This window comes from Mus caroli, unplaced genomic scaffold (genome assembly GCF_978045245.1).
Source record: "Mus caroli unplaced genomic scaffold, Mus_caroli_1 scaffold_3, whole genome shotgun sequence".
Classification (NCBI taxonomy): Eukaryota; Metazoa; Chordata; class Mammalia; order Rodentia; family Muridae; genus Mus; species Mus caroli.
In genome coordinates, this window is record NW_028227258.1 from 52,264,264 (window position 1) to 52,290,482 (window position 26,219).

General features: G+C 42.6%; 1 long non-coding RNA gene across 4 annotated transcripts in view; it reads right to left on the reverse strand.

Moving 5' to 3' along the window:
* The window catches only part of LOC110291498 (uncharacterized), a 133,360-nt gene that overhangs the window by 107,002 nt on the left and 139 nt on the right, over nucleotides 1–26,219 (reverse strand). For 2 of the 4 annotated variants that reach the window (XR_015046684.1, XR_003836223.2), the window contains exon 1: nucleotides 18,078–19,558. This is a non-coding gene — a long non-coding RNA (uncharacterized LOC110291498). Of the gene's footprint in view, nucleotides 1–18,077; nucleotides 19,559–20,014; nucleotides 20,155–26,219 lie in introns of those variants that run through there. The other 2 variants (XR_015046683.1, XR_015046685.1) reach the window with 2 other exon arrangements.

Consider the following 26,219-nt stretch of genomic DNA (forward strand, 5'->3'; position numbering starts at 1 on the left):
GGGGGTCAGGGGTTTATAAGAAAGCAGGCTGACCGAACCATGAGGAGCAAGCCAGCTAGCAGCACTGCCCCATGGACTCTGCCTCAGCTCCTATGTCTAGTTTTCTGCCCTGTTTGAGTTCCTGTTCTGACTTCCCTCAGTGATGGACTGTTACCTGGAAGTATAAGCAAAAAAAAAAAAAAAAAAGACTCTGCCAAGAAAAAGAAAAAAAAAAAAAAAGGAAGGAAGGAGGGAAGGAATAGAAAAGAAAAAAAATAAAATATGAGAACCAGTCCCAGGGATCTTCACTATTAGCAGGCTCCAGGCAATCTTGATCTGAACTTAAAAACTCTTGTACAGGTCTGACATAGTAGACTTCCTGTCAGATACACCAAGGCTGACCCTGGGTGTACCATCTCTTTGTTTCCTTGACTACAGGCAGAATCTGTGACTTCTGTCTACAGTAGAAATCAGCAATGATAGGCCTGTGATTAACATTCCGCGTTGTTGGGAGGCATTGTCATCTGATGTAAAACTTTGCTGTGGGGAACTAGAGAAGGAGATTTTTTTGCTGGCCTTCAGGAAGCAAATTGTGAAAGGGCCACATTTCAGGGAAAGCCAGTGATCTCTAGAAGTTAACAACAGGCCCTAGATAGCAGCCATATGTAACACGCCAGCCTTACAAACACCAGAACCAAATTCCGTTAAGAGCCATGCAACCCAGGAGTGGCTGCTGAGCTTCATAAAGAATGTAGCTGTGGGGCTGAGGGTATGTATCAGTTGTTAGAGTATTTGCCTATCCCATGAGCTCTGGGTTCAATTCCAAGAACACATTCAATTAGACATGATGGCACAAGTCTGCAATCTACTCAGGAGGTAGAAGTAGGAGGGTTGAAAGATCCAGTTATTTGTCTGGAGATATGGCTCAACAGTTAAAGAGTACTTCCTTAAGTGCACACACGTAAGAGCGAGCACACACACACACAATTTAAAATGCAATAAAATATTTCTTCAAAGCCGGGCAGTGGTGGCGCATGCCTTTAATCAAAGCACTTGGGAGGCAGAGGTAGGTGGATTTCTGAGTTCGAGGCCAGCCTGGTCTACAGAGTGAGTTCCAGGACAGCCAGGGCTACACAGAGAAACCCTGTCTTGAAAAAAAAAATTTTTTTTTTCTTCAGTTCAAATCAGCTACATTGCAAATTCAAGGCCAGTCTGGGATACACAAGCCCCTGACTCAAAAGGATTAAACAAGAAGAATGTAATTCCAGGAAAACCTTGTTTTCCAGAGGACCCAAGATGGTTCTCCACACCCATATTAAGTCCTTCACAGGGCATCTGAAGCCCTTCTTCTGGCTTCTGCAGGCACCTGCATCCACATACTCACATGCACACCCCCACCCCACCCCACACTTTAAAATGCAATAAAACATTTTTTTAGTTCAATTTAGCTATACTGCAAGTTCAAGGCCAGTTTGAGATACATGAGATCCTGATTCAAAAGGATTTTTAAAAAGAAGAATGTAATTCCTGGGAAACCTTGTCACCTTGCAGAACTCTAAACATAGCACCCAACAGAAAGCCTAGCCTGGATTCTGGCCCACAGATAAGGTGAAATACTACATGTATGGTAGTTCAAGTGGCTATATTTCTTGGAATTTGATGCACAGCAACAGAAATTTAAAATATTTCCTGGTAAATTTTGGATCTAGAATGTTCTGAAAAGACCCCTGAAGCATAAAGGCTTGGGACTCCTCATGGTGCTACTAGAAGGTAGTGAAGAAGTGTAAAAGGTAGGGCCTAGTGGGAGTTTTAAGGTCACTGGGGGAAGGCCCTTGAGGAAGACTGCAGGACCGATCACTTCTGTTTCTTATTCTTCCCACCACTCTGAGGTGAGCAGCCTGCACCACATCCTACTACCAAAAGGTTCTGCTTTGCCACAGGCCCCAAAACAAGTACCATGGATTGAAACTGGTCAGACTGAGAACCAAAGTAAACCTTTTCTGCTTGACTTGATTAACTCGGGTATTTTGTTACAGTAGTGGATAGAAAATAACAGACCTTCCTACACAAACTTCCAGTACCCAACTGTTTTATAGTATTATTTCCAGACTTGAAGGGAGAGACTGTAGTAATCATTTATTTATCTGCTTTCTCTTTTAAATGTACCTTTCAAAGTAGTGAGTACATCACCACATACTCATTATAACACTTAAAAAAAAAAAAAAAAAAAACAGGGCTGGAGAGATGGTTCAGTGCTTAAAAACACTGACTACTCTTCCAGAAGTCCTGAGTTCAATTCTCTGCAACCACATGGTAGCTCACAACCATCTGTGATGGGATCTGATGCCCTCTTCTGGTGTGTCTGAAGACAACTGCGATGTGTCAATATACATAAAATAAATAAATATACTTAAAACAAAAACAAAAGAACCAAGAATAGATGAGGGCATGACTGATTATTCTGGAAAACTGGCATTTCTTTCAAAACTAGCATTCACCTAACATACAGTCTAGTAATAGCACTCCTAAATATTTAGTCTCCTCCCTCAAAAAAAAAAGAAAAGAAAAGAAATTTAAATTTTATTTCCACTTAAAGTTTTACACAAATGTTTCTAGTAGCTTTATTTTCAGAGTCCACCATCTGTAAAAAACCCAAATGTTCCCCTAAGTTGGCTAGGTAAATAACATGTGATACATTTATAGAACAGAGCTGAATACATAAAAACACAAATAAATCTTGAAATCACATACTAAATGCAGAAGCTAGATATAAAAGAGTACTCGCTGCATGAGCCCATTTATATAAAATGAAAACAGTGGGATTGGAGAGATGGCTCAGAGGTTAAGAACACTGACTGCTCTTTCTGTGGTCCTGAGTTCAGTTCCCAGCAACCACATGTGGCTCACAACCATCTGTAATGAGATCTGATGCCCTCTTCTGGTGTGTCTGAAGACAGCTACAGTGTACTCATATAAATAAAAGCAAATAAATAAATCTTTTTAAAAACAAAAATGAAAAGAGCCTCTTACATCAGAAAGTCCATCCATGGTTTCTGGGAGCTAAGACCAACTGGGATTAAGGCGCTAGGACTGTTTCAAGGAGCACATACGCATTCTGTTTTGATGGTAGTGTGGTTTTGCAGGAACACACACATTTTAAGTCATTGCATTGCATCTTAAATGGCTGTGGCTTAACTGTATGGAAATGATTCCTTAATGAAGTTGAAAAACAGGTAATTCAACTTCATACACAATTGAAAAGGTATAGAAGATGCAAAATAAGCCTGCTCAACCCAGAGGTGGCCACCCTTACTAGTTTCCTGCATATATTTCTAGAGACATTTTTACTTAACATATATCTTAGATCTTTACTTTTCAGTACACTTTTAAATCGCTTAAAAAACAACAACTGCATAATGGTGCATTTATGGATGTGCTGTAATTTACTTAGCCTCAGTCTCTAACTGATATGTCTAAACTATTTCCATTCTTTTTATGAACAATGATCACAGAATTGCTTGGCTAAAGAGTTGTGCATGTTCTGAAGATACTGTTAAATCACTCGCCACGAAGCTCTGCCAATGTATACTCCACCAGCAACGAGAGTGTCTGTTGACATGGCATGCAATACAAGCCCTGCAAAGGTACACAGCCCTCACTTTTACTCTGCTGTTGTCATTACTGGGGGCCACTGAATATCTTTCCACGGTGTTAAGAGTCATTTACATTTATATTGAGTTTTTTTCATAAACAACTCATCTCTTTTCAGTTTTTTATAAAGTTGTTGGTCTTTCTGTTTTATGACAGCTCTTTATGAGCCTGGGTCAGACTCTGTAGGAAACAAAGTTTAGATGCTAATGGTTTATTGAGTGCATGCAATCCCAAGATAACAAAGTGATGGGAAAATAAAAGTAAAGCCAAGAGAGGAGGGGAAATCACAAGTTATCACCTCATCAAGTTGACCAGAGTGTCACGAGCTACAACTTGCTCAGTTAGGTGAATGTCAAAGGGATGTGGGAAAGGAGTTAAGAACAATACACCCCTAAATACGCTGTATTGATACACTGCTTAACTCAGACTGATGCTGCTGGGCAAACCAGCATTGCAGAAAGTACTACCCAGCCCTCCTTTTCATAGGTTTAGCAGGCTGTAAAGATTTCTTTGGGTTTTCCCTGTTCCTGGACCAACCAAGCAAACAGTGCTCACTGCCAGGCTGCGAATGCTGCAGCAAGGGAACTAATAAACAAACTCAGTGGAGTGACCCTGTCTTTCCATCAGCATCATCCTCCCCGCCACAGTCCTCTCAGCAACCACCCTAGAATTCACTGCCCCTAGCCCAGGACACTCAGCCGGTCCTGCGATTTCTTCATAAGTTAATTTTTCCTTGCATGAAAAGCCTTTCTGCTTTGTCCATCTCTGGATCTTCACTTCTTTATGAGAATCTCATTGGTAAAATGTTTGTGCATTCCTCAGATAATGTGTCTTGTGTTCATTGGATTGTTAGAGCCAGAGAAAGATTCTACCTAAGATCTGAGGTGGGTAGAATATGATGAGACCCTCCTACTACAGGAGTTGGGAGGAGAGAATTTCATTCCAGTCTCTTGTCAACATGTATTCCACAGGACAATAGCTGCCTTGCCCTTATGAGCTGTACTGCCTTGATCCGTTGGTAGAGAAGCCATGTCTCATATCCAGTGGCAGTCATCAGTGCGGCTGTGTTCCTTGCTCAGCCCTCATCCTAGTGCAGTGCAAAATGATGAACTACAGATGCAGTAATGTATAGTTAGTGTGTATAACTCATTTGTTATAGTCTAAGTTTCTGACCTCTTACTACACGTACTCTTGCCTAGTACGTCTAAGGTTTGCAAGGTCTGAGAAATGATTTCTAGAAGAGAGTCATGCAATTGGAGAGCCAGACTTGATGTTGAGCTAATATCCACTTCATAGAAGGCATAGTGGTCATGTAATACACAGTTTGATTGTGATTAGTAATATACCCATCTCCTTAGCTTTACCAAGATGTTGTTAATTATGGAGACATCATCCTATCTTGATGCATTATGGTCTAAATTATAGCTTCTATCCCTGGAAAATGTTGTAAAATACAATGTAGCTTTAGATGTGCTATTTTTACTTGGCATGGTCTGTGGGACATCCTCAGAGGTATTTCAAGAGGGGTGGAGAGAGAGTCCAGCAAGACAGGAATGAACACACAAAGCATGTTTAAAGTAAACTGGACTTCCAAAACAACCTTTGCCCTATGGAATTAACCACTTCCTTAATGGTTGTATATCCACTTGACCACCCTTACCACCAAAGTAGCTCTTACATTCTTCCGGCATAATACCCATACAATTTTAATGGCATTTGACTAATTATGGTCCTTCTTTCCTGGTTGGCATGCAAATTCCATGAGGGCATAGACTGGAAGAGACTGTGTCTCAGTTTAGGCCTACAGCTTTGAATAGAACCTAAAATAGAAACCTTGCTTAAACTTAAAGCACACTTCTAGATGGTCAATATACAGAGCAACATAAGGAGTCGACTCAAACTGCCTCCTTTTCAAACCTTACCTGATCCAGCCAGAGCTACCTCAAAGCCCACCATTCTGAACTCTGGGGTCCTCTAGTTCCAGATCCTCCCATTTCTTACAGACGTGTCTATCTTTTCCACAAGAGACTGAGCTCTTTGAAGATACGGGTTGTTTTAACCATTTTAAGATCCCTGGTGCCTAATACAAACTCAGCAAACATTTGCTGAGCAAATGCAAACAAATGAATGAATAAATGAATGAATGAAGTGCATTTACAGTGGCAGCCTGAGTGAAAGGGTCTGAACACCATAGGAAACAACTAGTCTTTCTGATCATTGTGTTCAGAAATTAGAGTTCTCTGGTCTGAGGTAAGTAAGATTTAGATAAGTAGAAAGAGCATGTGCTTTGGAAACCAATGATTTAAGCTGTGATTCCAAATCTGCCCTTGCTTTGGGCAAGTCCCTTTGCTTTTGTGAGCATCAGTTTCTTGTACTAAAGTCAGAAACACCCAGGCGAGTGATAGCAACTGGAAGGATATGTGATGAGGCTGCCGCTGAGCTCTACACTGTGATTATTCATAGTTACTGAGACAACAAGTAGAGGGTGGAGTACTGTCACATTTGTAGTTGAATGGCCTTTAAGAAGGCAATTTAGATGGAGAATGGAGTGGTGTGGAAACACTCCAGAAACCATAGTGGCAAGAGTCATTCAATATTGAGTACCAACTCTGTTGGGCACTCCACACACGTTTTTTATTAAATATTTACAAAAAACCTTAACCTCAGCACTGCCACTCAACTTATCAAAACAAGGAAATTAAATTTCAGAGTGTTTCTGAGTTCTAAGCTCACAGAGCTAGCAAGTGGTTGAAACTGTTTCAAAGTCAAATTCATCTGATTTCAGAGCTTGCTCCAGGCTTAAACACATCTCTTTCTCTGAACAAATGAAAAGTTGGCTGTATTGTGGGAATTAAACTAGATTAAAGGCCTTTTAACAAGCTAGATAGTATAAGTTAAGATAGGCTAAAATGCTGATAAATTACTCAGTGGTGTAAGCCTGTTTGTCATCTCCTACACTTATCGCTCCAAATGTTGTAAACACGTCTTAGCATTTTCAACAAGAAGCTTGTTCTGAACCAGATGTTCTTCCCTGGATGAGAACCCAGTGCTCAGAGAAGAAAGACTTTACCTGAACCGCCCCATTCTGTAGTCATGGTGGAACACTACCCTCTGAACATAATACTAACTAGTCTTAGTTAGAATAGCTGTGGCTACTTTCAAGTGACCCTCAAGATGAGTCCTGTTGATGTTTCCTCCTAGAAGAAGGGACTAAGGGCCATAAGAAGGTCACCTGAGGTTCCAGCCATTCCCTCCTGTATTGCCCCTCTTTTCTCTGTGTATTTCTGTCCCAGCTTTACAAACTTTCAGATGGTGCTTAAGGGACACCTTAAAGGGACACCTTCTCACCTTAAGAGTGAGAAGTTCACTGAAGGGTAAAAGTCCATACATCCATGGGGAAACCACCATCCATACTGGACTAGGGTAGAACTGTTCCTTTGCTCTGCCATTGGTGCCCTATCTAGAATAAGTAGACATGTGTTTATATCTTCCCAGGAAAAAGTCCACAAGGGGAAAGTCTTCTGTGTCTTTGGTAAAGCTCCCTTTTAGAGGACCTTGTTAGGCCGGGATAACATAGAAGTAGATAACATTCTGCTGGTTTGCCTTTCCCCAGCCCCTGACAGATATTTACTTTCTCATACCATACATTCTCAAAACACATGAGAAGCAGAGATGCCCCAGGCACCATGGGCCAGAGCTCCATCCAGCCTCAGCCCCTTTCACCCATCCTTTTAGCGCACAGGCTCATCTTAGTCAGAGACTTTTTTTTCCACTACAGCAAAATTTAGAAACATATTCTAAATTCCTGTGCAATGTTTGCTGATGCTGCAGCTGTCCTCTACTCTCTCCAGAGGATGTTAAAACTGCTCTAATCAGTACCAGTACCCTGGACCGGGAGGTTACTTGACACAGCAGAGTCTAGCACGGTCAGTTACAGCCTTGGCATTCAGGAGGAGGGTGGTAGAACAGGAGGGACTTCTTTGAAACTTCTCCATTTGTATACATGCCTCCCCTACAGAGTCTAGCCAAAAGTAAACATAATTTTCCCTGTGTGTCTCCATCACAGGAGGAGCATATGGTTGGATGCAACTGGCTTCTCTGAAAGCCTTTCCAAAGAACACAATCTAGTTACTTAGCAAATATTTACTGAGCAACATGGAAGAAGAAAGAGCATTCCAGCCAGGGGCCAGCAAGAGGCGAGAGATAGGATAAACTAGAGAGAAATAAAACAGCAAGGGTATGTCTGGGGTGCAGTGAGCAAGTAGTAAAATTGAAAAGAAAGGGGAACAATTGGGTACAGCTTTGAATGCCTGGGAAAGGACTTTGAGTTTACTGCAAAAGGTAAGAGAGACTAAAGAAAGGTTCTGAACAAGGGACAGGCATGATTAAAATGATCAGTAAAATTCAGTGGGACCCAGGTAAAGAATAATCATATTCTACTGTTAATCAGCCATCAAAAGCTAAGCCCTTACTTTGCACCCAGCAGACGACCAAAGTCTTGCACAGATTGCTTTGCTTAATAAAATTAATAGTGCACTTAAGACATAGTGCTGGCCCACATGTATTTCAGTCCTTAGAGCCATCTCCTAATTTGAGTGTTGCTGCATCAATTTGGCAGATGGTGCCTGCACTTAAAAGGTAACTGTATTATGCTCAAGGCCAGACAGCTACAGTGGTAGAGCCAGGATTTAATTTCATGTTATTCTGACTCTAAAGCTGACTTCTTGTTGTTCTGTTTTGTTTTTCAAGACAAGGCTTCTCTGTGTAGCCTTGGCTGTCTAGGAATTACTGTACTGGTCACTCTGTAAAGCAGGCTGGCCTCAGACTCACAGAGATCTGCCTGCCTCTCCTTCCCAAGAGCTGGGATTAAAGGCATGTAGTGATGCTGCCACCACCACCCTGCCCAAAGCTGACTTTTATGAAGATGTTATGAAAATTCTGGGGAGCAATGAAGAACAATGGAAGGAGCGAGAAGAATAGATAAAAATAGATATAATCTAAGTTGCAGATGCATAATAGACATGTTATGACAACTGGTAAAACTTTAGGTAGGAATAGTGTCAAATATGAGTTACAGTTTTGAACATGGATAGCTGATAGAAATTTCAACAGGCATGCGCTAAGACTCAAGAACACAGGGAGCCAGGGGCTGGTGAGATGGCTCAGTGGGTAAGAGCACCCGACTGCTCTTCCGAAGGTCCGGAGTTCAAATCCCAGCAACCACATGGTGGCTCACAACCATCCGTAATGAGATCTGGCGCCCTCTTCTGGTGCGTCTGAAGACAGCTACAGTGTACTTACATATAATAAATAAATAAAATCTTTAAAAAAAAACAACAACTGAGTTTTGGATTAAAAAAAAAAAAAAAAAAAGGAGCCAGCTAAGTGCTGTGGATGAATAGGAAATGTCTTCCATAGGCTCAGGCTTTGGATGCTACTCCCCACTTTGGGGACACTTCTTTGGGGATGCTGTGTGGGTCAAAGAGGAATGTGCCTTTGCAGGTTATACCTGATGCCTGATCCTCTGTCCCTGTATGCTTTCTGCCTAGCACTGACATGAACAGCCTCTGCCACAAGTTTCTTCTGCCATGCCTTCCTTGCCACAGTCTCAAACGCTCTAAAACCATAAGCCAAAGCTAATCCTTACACTGTTTCTGTCAGGTGTTATGGTCACACTAACTCAAAAGTAGCTAATACAGAAGGAGGTTAAAGGGTTCCAAATATGTTGAATTTGACATAATGGTGGCAGAGATTTTGAAAACCCACCTTACTCCTTATGTCCGCTCCCCACTGATCAACTTCTTACTTGTTCATTTAAAAAAAATTAAAAATATGATAAAATGTAACATTTTAACAAATAATTATTTTAATTAGCGGTTTCCTATCCAGTATGTGAGGAACTAGTTGGGAAGTCATCACTTCATCTCAGCAAGGGAAAACAAAAAGCAAAAGTCTGAACAAACTGAAAAATCAGCAGGTGTTCTTAGATCCCTCAAACAAAGGAGCCACAGGGAAAACTGTGCCCCACCCTACAATCAGAAATGCAGATACAGAGAATTACAACTCAGCAGAGAACTGGAGCAGAAAGCTCCCAGGAACCAGGGTAAGAAAGCCTAGATTGTAGTGGAGGACTTGCTAGTGCTCAGTGTCTAACCAGCTCAAGCTGTGAAGACTTCAGTGGGTCCCAGACAGTGGGACAGAGTGGGGGAAATCTTCATTACTTCTAGTCCAGGGGCTCTTCTAGTTTCTCCCAAAGACTACAGAGCAGCATTCTCAACCTGTGGGTTGTGACCCCCTTGGGTCACCTAAGACCGTCGGAAAATATAGATATTTGGACTTTGATTCGTAACAGTAGCAAAATTACAGTTATGACGTAGCAATGAAAATAATTTCATGGTTGGGGGTCACCTCAACATGAGGAACTGTATTAAAGGGTTGCAGCATTAGGAAGGTTGAGAACCACTGTTCTAGAGAAAAAAGAAAAAAAAATCTGATACTTCTGGGGAAGAACAGGCATTATGAAATACCAAGGCCAGAGTTTTTCCAGAGTCTAATAACAGAGAGAAGGGAATTACTCAGCGACAGCACAACTCCTCTCTGTCATTCAGTGAGAGGTGTGCGGGCAGAGACTAAGAAGCCCTGTGAGCTCATAGCTCCAACACCAGATTGAATTATCTGGCATGTTACTGAGTATTCACTCCCACTATCTACATGCATGCACACAAAATGGCCTTTTTCTCAGCGCTCCTTTCACTACAACACCCCATCTGAGATACAGAGGGAAATGAATGGTAATGAATACATAAACATCCACAGTAACAAAAACCACACCTAGGATATTTAAACATCAGGGGAAAAGAAGCCTTACCTACACAGGAGCGAAGACAGGAATTCCTCTGAAACCATGCAAAAGAGAAAAGTGTGAAGTGAAATGCTTACTACGCTGAGGGGGAAGGAAAAGACAGTCTGGAATTGTGAGAAAGGAGCCTCCGAAAGTGAACAGAGTGGGTACTGTGGTATATGCCTTGGAGCCCCAGCAACGGAAGGCGAAGGCAGGTACAGGTGACTTGAACTTGGGAGTTCAAGATAAGCCTGAGCCACATTCAAGATTCCATCTGGAATCAGAAAAAAAAAAAAAAAAAAAAAAAAAAGTGAAGAAGAAATAAAGATTGCTTAGACAAAACCAGGAAATTTGTTGCCTGCCTTACATGAAATGTTAAAAAGCTCTTCAAAGACAAGAATATAGGGGCACAGGTCACAGACAGGCATACCTGACAAAAGGAAGAGCCCCAGAAAAGGAGGCTCTGTTTGTGTGATTAAAACAAATAATGTCAAGGTAGTTAAAACTTCAATGTAAAGCCAGGCGTGGTGGCGCACGCCTTTAATCCCAGCACTTGGGAGGCAGAGGCAGGCGGATTTCTGAGTTCGAGGCCAGCCTGGTCTACAAAGTGAGTTCCAGGACAGCCAGGGCTATGCAGAGAAACCCTGTCTCAAAAAACAAAACAAAACAAAACAAAACAAAACAAAACAAAACAAAACAAAAACTTCAATGTAAAAAAATCTTAGTTGATTTATGGGTAACAGTTTGTTCCAAATAGTAGCAATAATATATTAAGTATGCTTGAATGTATAATCTTATGACTCAAAGTATAGAAGGAGGAAACTAGGAATTTTTGTTGTTATGAGATATTTACAATAAGAACAATTTTAAAGAGAAAAAGTAATGAAAGAAAAATATTAAAAATAAAAATAGAGATTATTATATAAGTATAGATTTGGATTAGCTATAAATGTATATTGCAAATTCTAGGGCAACCACTAAAAAATATATTTTTTAGGGAAAAGTAAAAAAAATTGAAATGTAATTGTTACAAGAAAAATAAGGAAAAATTTAAAAAAAAAAGAAAAGAAAACTAAGGGCACTGAGGGGGAGAAAGGTCTAGGGATATAGTTCAGGTGGTAGTGTGTCTATCTAACATGTACAAGGCCCTGTGTTCAATTCATAGCCATCACATCAAACAGGTACAGCAGCACATACCTGTAATCCCATCACTTGGGAGTTAGAGGCAGAAGGATCAGAAGTTCAAAGTCATCCTAGTCTACAAAGAGTTCAAATGAGATCATGAGGATAGAACACACACAATCATTAGTGTCATAAGAAGAGATCCCTGGCTAGAGAGATGGCTCATCAGTTAAGAGCACTGGCTACTCCTCCAGAGGACCCAGGTTCAACTCCCAGCACCCACATAGCAGCTTACACCTGCCTGTCACTCCAGCTCCAGTGCTTCTGACAACCTCACACAGACACACACGTGGACAAAATAGCAATGAGCATAAAAGAAAAATAAATTGTATATTTAAAAGAGAAGAGACCCCAGAGTTTTCTCCACCATTCAAGGTGGAGCAAGGTGATAGCAAGAAGGAAACCAAGTGCAAGCCAGGAAGAGGGTCCTCTGGAGAGCCTTCCATGGCCTCGGGCTTCCCAGTCTTGTTAAAGATCAATGTATGTCATTTAAGTCACCCAGTTGATGGCATTTTGTTATTGTAGTCTAAAATGACTAAGATAATATCTAAGTTTCCACCCTGGGAAGCTAGAAAATACCAAATTAAATATAGAGTGAGCAGATGAAAAGATTTAGTAAAAGTGAGGGGCTACGTTAGTGAAATTGAAAACATAAACATGGAGAAATCAGTGAGATGAAGAGCTGGTTGTTTGAAAATATCATAAACCTCACACACTCAGAGTAACCTACTACAGAGAATAAACGTTTATGAAAACCCTATGGTTAATATCATAACTAACTCTAGGAATTAGGAGCTTCCCACTAAAATGAGGAACAAGCCAGGGCATCCTCTCTCCTCATTCTCTTTCAGCATTATACTAAAAGTGCTAACTAATGAATAAAGCAAAACAAGCAGGAAACCATTTAAAGGTATTCATACTAGCAAGGGAAGTGTTCCGTATGACACTGGCATATACATGTCACCATTCATTTTTGAAGTGCATCTACAACACCAAAATGAGTCCTAATTTCAACTGTAGACTTACAGTAATAGTGGTATGCTACTGTGAGCTCACCGTATTCGCTGCTCGTCTCATTCCTGTCACAGAAATATCTGGAAGAACCAGCTTACAAGAAAGTCTTATTCAGCTGGGCAGTGGTGGCGCACGCCTTTAATCCCAGCACTTAGAGGCAGATGGATTTCTGAGTTCGAGGCCAGCCTGATTTACAAAGTGAGTTCCAGGACAGCCAGAGCTACACAGAGAAACTTTGTCTCGAAAAAAAAAAAAAAAAAAAAAAAGGAAAGAAAAAAAGAAAAGAAAGGCTCATAGTTTCAGAGGGCTGGAGAAGCATGTGACAGTGCCACCTTACTTTATGGAGGAAGCAGAGAGATGAAAAGCAGTATGGGTAGATACACCTAAGGACCCACACCTACTGGCCTGTTTCTTCTAGTTAGGATTTAGTTCCAAACATTTTTCAGAACCTCCCAAAATGGGTTGCACATCTTGGGCCAAGCCCTGACATATGAACTTGTGTGGACATTTTAAATTCAAAACAAAACACTCATCAACTGGAACAAATGTGGCACTCTGGTGCGTCATGGTTGAGGAGACTGCATATGGGAGGGCAGGGGCTTTATGGGAGATCTCCTTGTCCTTGTCCACAGAGGGAGTCAGTTTTCTCCTTCTACCATGGGAATTCAGAGGATTAAACCCAGGTCGTCAGACTTGGCAGCAAGTGCTCTTACCCACTAAGCCACCTCGCCTACTCCTGTTCCTTTTGTGTCATTTTTTCTGACACAAAAGCAGCTCTGGAAGTGAATCTGGTTTTAACTTTAGGATTAAGTTGAGTTGATGTGCATGTGTATAATTAGGGCTTTGTGTAACCATCATAATCACTGCATGGTCATCACACCGGGATTCCTCCTGCCTTCTGTTATAGTCTTGTACAGGTTTTAGAATGTATATAAATTTTCATTTATCTGGGATAGTTACCTGCAAATGCAACTGCTAGGTCATATTGAATTGTGTGTTTTGTTTAAGAAAAAGTTGCCCAGTGTTTCTAGTGGCTGGGACATCTTTGCATGCCAGGCAGCAGTGTGAAGGCTCAGCATCCGAGTGCTTGCTTGGCATGGTTTGGCATTTCATTTCAGTTATTGTAGTATTTGCGTCGTTATCTCATCAAGGTTTTAATCCATATTTTCCTCATGACTAATGGCCGTGAATAACTTTGTTGTTCATATAGTCTTTAGTAAGCTGTCTGCTTACTGAGTCAGTTTTGACGGGTTGTTTGCTGTCTTATTATCTGATTTTGAGAATTCTTTACATATTCTTTTTATAAAAAGATGTATCTATTTGTATGTGTGTGTGCCTATGTGCATCTATGTGCACATGTGTAGACCAGAGGAGGGTTTAAAATCCCTAGAATTGAAGTTACAAGTGGTTGTAAGCTGCCATATGGATGCTGGGAACCAAACTCAGATCCTCTGCAAAAGCAGTGCTCTTATCTTTGGTCTGGTTGGTAGATTTGGGTGTGGGGTTGGCATCAAGACAGACAGAAAATAGCTATTCTCAATCTTCTGTGCATCTGCATACATTTTAGAAGGGTTTTGATTGAAACCACGGTAGTGGTTTGAGTACGAATGGCCCCTATAGGCTCACATATTTGAATGTTTAGTCATTAGGAAACGGCAGCATTTGAGAAGGACTAGAAAGTGTGGCCTGTTAGAGTAGGTGTGGCCTTATTGGAGGAAGTATATCACTGGAGATGGGCTTTCAGGTTTCTGAAGTCCAAGCCAGGTCTGGTTCTCTCTCTTCCTGAGGCCTGTAGAGCTCTCAGCTTCCCATCAAGTGCCATATGTATGGCCATGCACCACACCATGATAATAATGGACTAAACCTCTGAAACTGTAAGCCCGCTACCAGTTAAATGCTTTATTTTATAAGAGCTGCCTTGCTGGGCAGTGGAGGTGCACGCCTTTAATCCCAGCACTTGGGAGGCAGAGGCAGGCAGATTTCTGAGTTGGAGGCCAGCCTGGTCTACAGAGTGAGTTCCAGGACAGCCAGGGCTACACAGCAAAACCCTATCTCGAAAAACCAAAAACAAACAAACAAACAAACAAACAAACAAACAAAAACAAACAAAAAGAGAGCTGCCTTGTTCATGACATGTCTTCACAGCAATAGACAACAATGTCACAATTAGTTATCAATTTGGAGAGCAATCTATTGAGTCTTCAAATCTCCAATATGCTATCTTAGAGCTTCCTGATTTTTTTTTTTAAAGATTTTATTTATTTATTTATTTATTTATTATATGTAAGTACACTGTTGCTGTCTTCAGACACTCCAGAAGAGGGAGTCAGATTACGTTATGGATGGTTGTGAGCCACCATGTGGTTGCTGGGATTTGAACTCTGGACCTTTGGAAGAGCAGTCGGGTGCTCTTACCCACTGAGCCATCTCACCAGCCCCTGATTTTTTTCAATGTTTCATAGTTTTCAGCAGATAGTTCCTGGACTTGTTGCTCTATCTAGAAATCATGCACTATTTGCTATTTGAAGTGGGATTACTTTCACTCTCCAACTTCAATTGCCGGTGTATGAAAACATGACTGATGACAGGTATTCTGCAAAGTCACGAAGATGTTCCTCGGATCCAGAGTTGGTCACAGTTGCTGGTTTGTGAACTGGATATGGCTTTATGATGCACTTCTGAATCAGACAGAAGATGGAGTCATGCAATCTCAGGGGAAACAGACTTTTGTCCTCTCACTGTCTTTTTTGCTGATTGTGAAAACAGTCTTCCCAGATGACTAGTGTTTCAGAGATTGATGCAACACACGCTTACATTTTCCTACAGCTTCATTATCGGCTCGATCTGTTTTTCTTCTGTTTTGCTGCCACACCCAAGCCAAAATCTACAAATCAGGGCAGTCAAGGCTACTGAGCAGCTCACAACTGTGAGGAGTTCCAGGCATGGCTGCTTCCTTTTTCCCCAGAAAAATACAAAATGCATCCTGGCATGTGGCATATGCTAATATTCCCAATACTTGAAAGGTGGAAGCAGGAGGACTGCCATGAGCTTAAGGCAAGCCTAAACTATAGAAAGAGGTCTCATTTGAAAACCTGCCTCACCAAAACATTAACAACAACAACAAAAGCCCAAACAAACAAACAAAAAAACCCACTACAACCACCACCACAACAAAAACCCATAGGAACTGAGTAACCAGGAACAGCCTGGCCTATGATTGGCCCTTCTGGTTAAGGAAGGCAGAAAACGAGGCAACCTCCACTAGGAAGGCTTGGGCAGAAAGTTAGTTGTTCACTTGCCCCATTAGAGAGCAGTGCTGTTTATTCAGTAGGATGAGAGATACATAAATAAGCTAAAGTTCATGTGGAGCTTTTTATTTACCAAGCAGTCAATGCACACTCACTGTGGAAATTTTTAGCATATAGATAAAAGCAAAAATAAGAAACCGTATGATCTGTCATCTCACCAGAGGCGATAAGCTCTTGCTTTTTTTCTATATAAACATGCAATTTTATGTTTACTCACAAAGTAAGCTACACTGTGATGCTTTTTTAACAGGTAAACATTTTTAGGTAGTAAAATTATCACACATGTCATTAATTACTGTTGCCTTTTGTATGGCTGTCCCAAATTTTTAGTCACTTGAATTTTTCTTCTGCTTTTGGGAGTGTAAGAGGGATGATTAATTACACACTTATTGCAGTAGAAAAACCTGATTGAGAAATCAGCTATATCTAGTTTTCTTGGCTGTGGACTCTTCAGAAAGGAATGCTAAGTATTTCCCCCACATCCTCCCAGGAGAGTGGCTAGGACTTCAAGTCTGGTAGGTCAAAGAGGTTGAGAGGTAGCTTTTTAGTTAGGAAGTTGGTTTACATAGGGCAGTGGCTTCCAGCACCTGGCAGAGGGCAGTAACCACAGATGTCAGACACTGAGACTCAGATGGTTCCCTTCCCCTTCCAGAGGTTGGCAAAAGCTGGTATGCAGATGGCTGTGAGGAACTGAAAGGAAGACTTTTCAGTAGTTGGCCACTTGGGCAGGGGATGCATGATGAGTGGGTGTGGGAAAACTGCTCATTAAGGTTGAAGTCTACCCTTGACTGGATTGTCTTCTGGGGCTTGTTGAAATATGGAGGACTCTCTTCATTAGCAGGGTTTCTGCTTCTCTGATCTTGTCTGGGGAATTAAAAAATCTCTACCGGCAGAATGTCACATAGCCTTAGAGTACAGGATCAACTTCCTTTTTCCTGATAAGAACCCGTTCAGCTAGCACCTGAGATTTCTGCAATGCTTCCCCATGATAATGAGGCTTTTTGGTACCCTAAACCTTCATCCCATGACCTCTGCCCATCCTAGATGTTCATACTTCCAGTCCCCTCAAATTACATAAGCCTTGAATCACCCCAAGTAAAGTTAATCTAACTCCCTGCAGTCGGTCCAGGTATGATCATTCATTCTAAGTGCTCACTGGGCTTCTGAACTTTGGTAGACATTCCTGTTGTCATTGCCCTCATGGACCAACATCAGCCAATGATCCCAGAGGGCAGGGAGAGCCACAAGCCATGCCCATAGACAGGAGATGACCAGCATCCCATAGGTAGCCATGGAGCAGCCATTAACTGCCTGAGTGCCTCCAACCTGGACCAGCTGTCCAGTTCTACTTTAATTCACCTGCTTAGGATTTCTGCTTTAGTTTACATTTAGAAAAATCAAATGAGTCCCGAAGAAGACCCCTTACTAATATTAGATCTCTAGCTAACTAAATAACAACTAAATAACTATGAACTGGGTTTGGAATCAGATTTAAATAAATTTCAAGAAAATAAAGAATATGATAATTTTTTTCCTGCCAACTGTCACAAAGTTATTCCCTGCTATATGCCATGCTGTAATAAACACTGACGTGATGTTCATCTATGGTTCTTGATGGTTCACCCTTGATATCTTCTTGGCCCCTAAGGAGTGGCAAGGTCTTTTGGGTCAGTCAACCATATGGCTTAAGCCCCTGGACCAAGGAACCTGAACTGGGCTAAGGCAGAAAAGGCAGGATATTCTGTGTCTGGCCCTCGCTCCCTTTCAAATGTGCTTTATAGCTCAGAGAATGTTTCTTCACCCTCCTAACCTTCAATTTTTTCCATCTGTAAAGTTCTGACAACCAAAGATCTTTACCACATGATAGTACTCAGCCTATGTAAAATCTAGACAGACACAGGTCCACAGAAGATAGAAGCAGTTCCTATGTGTTTCAATCAAATCAGTTGTTGTTGACCTGTTCCTGAAGAAAGCATAACTTTGGCACCTCTACATTTCCACTGTTGCTATTCCTTCCATCCAGTATGAATATACCTCACTGCATTTTCAAGTCCAACTCACTCTTTAAGATTCAACAAAACTACCTTATTTCACAAGGCTACCTGTATTTCTCCCATGGGAATCCATTTTTCTTTCTTCTTCAACAGGCATCTGCGATCAGTGAGTAGTCCTCTGGATACGTTGTGCAAGCTCCCTGAAGGCAGGGGTTGTGCTTTATTATCTGTGTACCCCCTCCAGGACTCAGCTCAATATTCTGAGAGTTACTATCAGCCAAATGGAGAACTAAAATTGGGACCTAGATTTAGGCTTGGATGCAATTCCAGACTATTTCAGGCCCTGGAGTGGGTGGGGCAATGAAAGGAATGCTGGGACTAGGAGATAAGACTTCTGAACATGAGTGTGGCCTAGGCTTCAGTGCCTGCCCACCAACTCATACCTCCTTGTCTAGGCCCTACAGGAACAAGAGGACACTGTGTCTTCATAAGTTGATCCTGGGGCCTTCAAGGGACCTCATTTCACCCATCCTTTCCCTGTGGTCCTACAAATAAGGCAAAGGCCTAAGTAGGCCTGCAGAAAATGGTTAGAGGAATTTTGGAAAAAGGCCAATGTCCAAGCTCCTGGTCTCTGGACTGAGCAAGCTAACTTGCTCTTAGCCCAGAACGTTGTTGACCCTTTGTCGGGACGCTGGAGTGTGGAAGTGGCATGAGCTCATTCTGGAGGCCCGGGAGCTCTGTTCTCACCACTGCAGAATGGGACAAATGATGAGGGTGGGGATGAGGGAGGTTAACTCTTCTCCCAGGGAAGAGACCAGGGTTGCATTGGTGTGATGGAGCCTGCAACTGCTCCAAAGCCGCCAGGCAGAACCTTTTGTCATTGTGGGCATGAAGAGGATTATCCCTACCAGGGTAGAGAGGTGTGAAGGCTAACCTTGGAAATCCAGACTGGCATAATGAGAGTTAGGAGGGTGAAATGGTTAATGGTTTGTTGAAAAACAGGGAGAGTCCCTCCTCTAGGGGCCCAGCTGGCTGCAAAGCCAGGAGCAGAGACTCCAAGGGTGATGCAATGGGGCCCGCCCTGCACACCAGAGAGGGTAAGGAAGGCCGACTCCCACCCAGCAGCAGCAGACTCCACACTACCAGCAGACAACCACTCTCTCCTCTGGCCCCAAGAAACCAGCCACATGGTGGGTGCGACCTTGCAGGTAGAAAAGGCCCTGTTTACTTGAGCTGTGGAAAATTGCAGCTTCTGCCTACCCTATTCCATCCAACCTCTAAGCCTTTCTAGTCAAGCAAGCCTTCCCATTAGCCCCACCATACACGTTCTGGAATCTCCTCATCAGGGTAGCTAGCTAGTCTAGCCAACCATTCTCTATTCCCACCGCAGGACTACTTTCAGGACTACTTTCCTTTTAGGAAAGGTAACAGGTAGAGGGTGAAGGACTCAGGACTGTGGAAGGCACAGACAGCCTCTGACCCTGGCAAGACGGCACTCTCACCCTGCTAGCCTGCTCACTATGATCCTGGGAGAGGATATATTCTGGGTGGGAAATCAGAAGCTTCTAGAAAACTCACAAGCGCTTCAAGGGTGGGCAAGCATCCCTGAATTCAAGAGTTAGACTGCTGTTCCCTTCCCACCTTTGAAAATGACCCAGACTCCTGAAAAATAGTTCTTACTTAGCATGGGGCAGGAGAGACAAGAGAATCTGACCTCTCTGAAAATATATTAGGGGACTCAGATTTTCTGACAAAGTTCTGATCTTAACTCCAAAGTCCCATGAGGACTATAGCTGGTTTGTTTTCTATGGGATCCCCAACACATCTTCTGTCCTAAGTCAAGAATTATTAGAGTGACTTACCAGGCAGAAGCTAAAGTCCAAGTGCAGTTTCACAATTTCTGCTATTATGGTAAACTTCTCAACACACACACACACACACACACACACACACACACACAGAGAGAGAGGGGGGGGCACAGAAAAAAAATACACAAAGAAGCATAACAAACTATCAGAACTGTTCCACAACCAGTGTTTACAAACCTTGGTTGCCTTTTCAGCCTTAACTTTAAAAGGTGGCAGCTTCAGAAACTGAGGAAGTTCATCAGGATCTTTGCTCCAATCCATCATTTAAGGACGTTTCCAGGGGCTACAGGACCGACTGTGCCCAGTCAGGACCCAACCTGAAGTAGAGAAGTGACAATTACAATGGCTCAGGCAGTTTCTGTCTTCCCTATCAGAAAAGCACAATTCACTTGCAAACAAGTGCTCTGCCCAAGCCTAGAGGATCAGTTCCAGCCTCGGGCTATTCTTAGTGTAATTCTGGAAGGCAGGGCCCAGACAGAATTCCAAATTCTCAACAGCAGCTCCTTTAAAACCTCCAATTACTTTTCTGGGATTTACATCTTAGTAACTTATGTTTGAACATATTACTTTTTGTAACTTTCTCCAAGCTCCCTTGTATTTGTTATGTGATTGAATTAAGTCATCACAAGCCCTAGATGGAGAGCTATATCTTTGTTTTGCATGAGGAAAGAGATCCAGAAAGATCTAAGATCCCGGTAGCCAAGTTGGGAACATAGTCAAGATCTGAGCCCTCATCTCCACCCAACCACAACCCTGGTACACACACACACACACACACACACACACACACACAGAGTCAGCCAGCCATCAGAAGTTCTCAAGTCCTCAGCACAGAATCTCAGATGCCCTAAGGCAAAGAGGTCCTTAATCCAGTACCTTCAGATAAACTATCACTATTGGCAGGAACAAGGCTCTCTGCCATTTACATTTTGTTCCATTTCTCTGTGCTGTGACCCAACTTAGTCTGTTTTGCTTGAAAGCAAATCACACCCACTCCTACTCCTCACTCCCAAATAGGAAATCCAAGTGCAGTGAGTTGGAAATGACTCCAAATGCCCAATAACAGAAACAAAACAAAACAGTTAAACTCTTAAGGTGAATGATGAAGTGTCTGAGCAACACAAACAAAGCTAAGAATGTAAAGCATCTCTGTGCAAGGAAACATGTTTTTGAAATACTGTAATTTGAACAGAGCAGAACCCACAATGGCACTTACCAAACACAGGTGTGCCAATGAGCATCTACAAATTAATAAGAAGCAGAATGAACTGAGAAGTATGGATGAAAGATTTTCTCTTTGTAAGTTTTCCCTATAATGTTCAAATAATAACTAGTAATAACAATTTCCTAACACATAGGCAAATGTGATTATCTTAATAAGCAGAGGGAGGTGTGAAGGAGGAAGAACTCTTGCTAGAGCTGCTGAAATGAAAGAACCAGCGTCTGGGTAAGGGGCTCTTCTGAGAGCACAATGTGAAACAGGAAGCAGAGTTCTTCTATAGCCCTGCCCCAGGTGATCTGGAGTGCTGCTCCAAGGGGACCCAGCACATCAAAAAACATGTCAATGGTGCCTCTAAGAGCCATGCAACAACCAGGGCAGAAGGGGATGAGGGCTTTCCTCTTTCTAGTACTGCCCACAGCTCACATCACTACAATTATGGGGTGCTGTCTTAGGGTTTTACTGCTGTAAAGAGACTCCATGACCAAGGCAATTCCTATAAGGACAACATTTAATTGAGGCTGGTTTACAGGTTCAGAGGTTCAGTCCATCATCATGAAGGCAGGAAGCATGGCAGTGTCTAGGTAGGCATGGTGTAGGAGGAGCTGAGAGTTCTACTGCATCCATGGAAAGACTGATTCTTCTGCAGTGGGTGGGGCTTCAAACTCACCACCACGTTGACACACTGCCTCCAACAAGGCCATACCTCCTTAACAGTACCACCCTCTATGGGCCATGCACATTCAAACCACCACAGGCCCGTAAAGTGAGGCTTGTTGACAAGAGGGAAAAGGCCTACAGAACAAGTATAATATTTCTTAGGTAAGATGCCAGGCTGGATGGGAGTACAGAGGCACAAACAAGGCTTCCCTAAGACCCAGGAACAGCACTCTCTACAAACACATTAAACTCAACATGTTTCAAGCTGATCCCATATCTCATCAGCCTCTCTATGAAGGATTGCTTTTTCTCCTTTGTTTTCCAAATTGGTGATTGCCAGCACTACCCACCATGATGCAACAGGCTGTATTCCATCTGTCTCTAGCTTCAGCCTTTACTCTGTTCTACTGCACCTTCATTCCCTAAACACACTAAAATAGTGACAGCTCCCAGGGCATACCAAGCTGTCTTGATTGTCTGCCTTTCCTGGATTCTGTTCTCAACCTTAGCCAACTGTTTACTATCAAGACAGCACATGTAGCATCTCTGTCTGTGAAGTCCCTTCTGTTCATCTGCTGAGACCTACAGAACCTGTACCCAGCTAGAAGCCGGTGCCTCCATGTTATTAGTCTCTCAAGCCACATCTAGCACTGTTCCTAGTATACCTCAAGCATTCAGTGCAGTGATGAAACTTAACCCTAGTAAACCTAGGGTTACCGAGAACTGTATCACCGGGCAGGTTCGATACTGTGAACCCCATACAGTATACCTTTGTGTATCCATAGGCTAAATAACCTGGTATACAATGTATATACTACACCCATTGCATCTGGCTATACAGCATATACTGCAGGTGGTTGTAGTACAACGGTAAATACTTTAAAAACTTAACCATATCAAAAGGTAGGCTTATATAATTACCACCACGAAACTGAGGAATGTGTAGTGCTAAACACTACAATAGCTTTGTCACGGGATTGTAGGAATATTTTGTTTTAAAATATTTGTTTTTGATTTTAGTCTTGGTTTTCTTTCTATTGTAATAAAGAACATGACCAAAAGGTAATTTTCAGAGGAAAGGATTTCAGCTTACATGTCCTGGTCGCAGCCCATTATAAAGCAACTCAAGGCAGAAGATCATGTAAACCAGTATAAAGCAACCCAGGGGCAGGAACTTAAGCACAGGCTATGGAGTGCTGCTTCCTGGCTTGTTCCCCATTACTTGCTCACCATCAGTCAAGAAAAAGCTCCCACAGACATATGACAGACAGTCTGATAGAGGCATTTGCTTAGTTGAGGTTCCACGCCCAGATAACTCCAGCTTATATCAACTTGACATAAATCTAACCAGGAAAGTTTTGGTGGTGGTGTCTTTGTTGAGACAAGGTCTCACTACATATCCCAGGCTAGCCTCAGACTCACACTTTAGCTCAGACTGGCCTTGAAGTCTTGGCAATCCTCCTGTCTCAGCCTCCTGACTATTTGGATGACAAGTGTGTGCTCCCATAGGTGACTCCATAATACTCCCATGGACTACTGGTGTATAGTATCTAGCATTGGCCAGATCATCATGCACTGTATATGACTTTGTTTTATAAATAAAGAATACAATTAGTTTTGGGGTAGACTAAGTATATTTGACTAATTATAACAGTCCCATGTGAGACACTGCAACACTATTACACTTTTAGTCATGTGATCTTCTGGTTCACCTTTGTCCTTCCACCACTCCTTTCTTGGGCAGGATTCTCTCTGATCTCCAGACCTTTGGAAAACTTCCTACCACCACATACAACAAGTAGCATTATCCTTAGATCCCTCCTCTTCACAAACACTGGCCCAGGAATGGGTCTCTAGTCTGGATGCCTTTGTGGTGTCCAGAGGAATTAGCTTGCTTGCTGGTAGAGGTAGTGTCAGGTGAGGGAACAGGCAAAAACAAGCCATTTCTTGGCATCCAGAAGTGGCAGTTTCCAGTTGGACCACGTGAGGCTGTCTTGGGATTGGGCATGAGCTAGGTAGCATACGGTGTTTCTCTCGGATGGTATGCTGTCACACTCCCTGGCTGGGTAAGCACTTTGTTTTCCAGCCTCTACCTGGGGGGCATGGTAGCTACCAGGGCCTTCTACAGTGGCTGGTTTTCAACAATGCTATGACCTTAGACTGGTTCCTATTGCCTCTCTAGTATCACAGGGGTGCCCTTTCCACCTTTAGATTAAGCATCCTTGTCCATCTCCTGCAAGAGCAAACCACCAGCCTCCTGTCCAAGAAGGCACACTGGTAAGTGGAGTCACTTGCTGGTCTCCATCTCGACCTAAGCCACTCAATAAAGTTGTATTCCCTCTAGGTCTGGTCCTGTGGAAAATCCTTTTTGTCTCCTGACTCTGAAGGAGTATAAGAGATGTACTCTTCAATCTCCAGGAAGTTCACAGCGAAGCTAAAATGCCCAGAGAAAGTACAAAGCACCTGAAGAAAAATTGTTTTTAAAAAATAGATACACTAGAGCTTGTTAAAAATAATTTGTCTCAAGACACACACACACACACACACACACACACACACACACATATATATATATATATATATATATATATATATATATATATATATATATTTTTTTTTTTTTTAAATTCCGGAGACGTAGAATTTCTTAGCTGATTTCTAAAGACTCGGCTGAATTAAATCTATGGGGCTCCAATAATAGTGTGGACAAAATAAAAAAGCTGAAAGCTCCCGAGTGGGCCAGTTGTGGTTGCAGGCCCCAGCTCTAAGGAGAGAGGGGCCGGCCTGGCCCTGTGTGGATGAGCTTACTACCCTGGTTTCATCTCTCTGCCCTCTGTGGCCATAGAATTCCCAAGGAGAGGAGTCTGACTGCTCCCAACAGTGAGCAGATGAGAGAACACTAACATTTTAAGACATAGCAATCCTTCTAGGTACTTCAACAGCCCTCTTCAAACACCCACAGGCTTCTCACAGGAAGAATTCAGTGGGTCCAGAAATAACTATTTCACACCTTCCCCAACCTTGAGCACAAATCAGTATTGGGGTAAGGCTGGTGTCTTTTAAGACCACTTTTTTTCTTGATAAAGTTGAGTCTTTAAAACCTGGTAAGGTCAGGAATGGTGGCGCAGGATAAGAGATCAAAGCCAGCCTGGGTTACATAGTGAGACCCTCTCACAAACAACCCAGAACCCAATGAGGTGCTGGATATAAAAGAATGAGCTTAGAGAGGAATTTAGTGGAAAGGCTCTCAGGAAGACTTATTCTCAGCATGGGGGGGAAGAATCTGGCTTCTCAGAGTCCACCCAAGAGAGAAGGGTGAAGTGAAGGAATGAAAAAGGAGCCACAGGAAACAGCTAGATGTGGAGTGTACTAGAGAGCTTTGAGGGAGACTGTGGTCATTGAGAAATCCCAATGGTGAGATAGATGGCTGAAATCTCTTTTTGGAACATTTCAGAAATGTAATTGAAAACTGTTTGCTGTGTGATGTAACCTCTCCCCTTTGACCAACAAACCTTCATTAAAAGTTCTGCTACATGTTATAGCCTCATTTTTGTGGTTTAGGAGTAAGAGTTGGAAAGAGAAAGGGGCTGATGTGACTACAAGAGCTAAAAGAAACAGTTGTAAGACTAGAATAGTGAGTAACGTTTCAGATGAGGCAGCAAACTAGAGCCAGAGATGACCATGAAAACCTAAGTCCCCTCAGTAATTCACAGAAATCCTGGGGACAACATTGTACTTTCCACAGGACATAGGAATTGGAGCCAATGTCATTTGAACGACTCTCAAAGGATAAGATACCGCAGTTGACCCCAGCTTACGAATAGGCTTTCTCTTCCCAAATGGATGGGTTCTTGGAAAACATAAATATGCCACATGCACCTCTACCACCCCAGGGCCTTTATACGGGGGCTGTACACAGTAGAATCCAGAAACGGTGCGAGTCCAAACTGAACGTTCTGCACTACACTCACTGTGTGTGGAGCTGGCAGGGAGAGCCTACTGCCTAGAGAGAGCATGGACCAGGAGAACCCATTTGGCTGGGACTTTTTCTTGATCTGCCCTGTTCTCTGCCCTCTGACCCACCCATCAACCTTATCTTAATGACCTCTTCACATCAGCACTGCAGCCTGAAGGTCTTGTAAACAGATAAGGCCCAGGAGGAGATGGTGATGGAGGTCATAAAGGGTTGTGTAGAAACCAGACTGCTCTCAGCTTGTTCTGCCCCCCTGTGAAGTAAAAAAGCAAACACTGTCCCCTGAAAATGGACTTCTGGCCAAAGGGCCCAGGGTGTGGGCCGTGAGTAAGCTGTCTCTAACACTGAATTTTCCCAAGAAGTGCCCAGTAAAATGTGTCTGGTGGGACTCTGGTTTATGCTCCCAAGCATCGCTCTTGATACGCCATCTTCCAGATTCCCGACGCTCTGCCACCTCCCCATCCTGAGGTTTCCTGGGGAATTGGTAGTCCAAAGACCCTTAGTCTTGTGGCATCTTTATAGGGAGCCAC